Raw genomic sequence first — 1,290 nt, 5'->3', positions numbered from 1 at the left:
AGTAGCTATTCATCCCAGTGCCGGGTGGTTCTGTGCCAGGAACTGGTGGTGGGAGGGAGCTCAGGAGGCAAGTTGAACTAAGAAAAGAGTAACATGTTTCCTGCCCCATCTCTAACAGTTCATTCGGCTCTGTGGGCTACCTGTTCTTCCCAGATAAATAAGGCAAACCTAGGAGATGGGCCTGAGCAGCAACGAGTTCACTGCGACCTGCCCCTCCAGACTCTGTATCCAGACACCCTCCCTGAAGTGAAATGGACAGCTAACAGCACACTGATCCTCTGAAGGTCGTGGAGGATCACTGAGTCACTGAATACAATCCTTGATCTAAAATAGAGCATTCATTTGGATTCTTAAGTAATGTACAACACAGTTGTCTGTTGTCTCTTCCTGACGTTGCAAGGTGAGAGGTAATTCCTCACACTGAGCATTCGTTCATAGGCACACCCTGTGTGTAAAAGTGCTTTACAGATGCTACGCAATTTACTTGTCTCAACAATCTTGAAAAGTGAGCGCTATATTCTGCTTTGACAAATGAGCATGATGAGTCTAGGGGGCGCTAACTTATTAAACACACACACAGTGCACCTGACTTCACAGCCCATGTTCTTTCAAGTACACCTCACCTCACTCTACAGCTGCACAGAGTAAGGCTCAGTTTCACAGAAGTGCTTTTAGCTTGTGTCAGAGAAATGCTGCTTTAAGAAAACTGAAAGTGGAGGAAATAATGTTAGTTAGATGTGGCTGCAGATTGAAATTTTTTGGTTCAAGTAGTGTTTTTTGAGCAACCACGTACCGCTCTCCTCTGCTGATCAACTTGGGGGTCACTGAGTAAGGATTTGACACTTTTCCACGAACCGCCAGTGTTAGGACCCACCTGAGGGGGGAAAAAAAAGAGGCAGACGTCAATACCGTCTATTCAGGCTAATGCCCTGCAGGAGACCAGGCAGAGGAGAGGACAGTGGTAGTTCTGTCCAGAAGGGGGACAGAAAGGAGACAGACATCATGGACGTGCTGGAATTTGCGCAGGGCTTTGCTGCGATTTAGTTTATGAAAGAGAAACTGGAAATTTGCCCTTGAATAATGTTTCCTCTACATAATCAGTTTTGTTTGGTTTCTTTGTTTTGTTTTGTTTCTTGCAATTGTTTGGTCTGACTGGGAGTGGGTTTAGGAGTCGGGGTGGCTGCCATCGAGGAAAAGCTGGTGTTTTTCCCAGTTTACCCAAGTAAAAAGTATTCTGGGCTTCCCTGGTGGCGCAGTGGTTGAGAGTCCGCCTGCCGATGCAGGGGACAC

This window comes from Physeter macrocephalus, chromosome 10 (assembly GCF_002837175.3).
Source record: "Physeter macrocephalus isolate SW-GA chromosome 10, ASM283717v5, whole genome shotgun sequence".
NCBI classification, from domain to species: Eukaryota; Metazoa; Chordata; class Mammalia; order Artiodactyla; family Physeteridae; genus Physeter; species Physeter macrocephalus.
The sequence above is the reverse complement of the archived record's forward strand: the minus strand, read 5'-3'. Positions refer to the sequence as shown.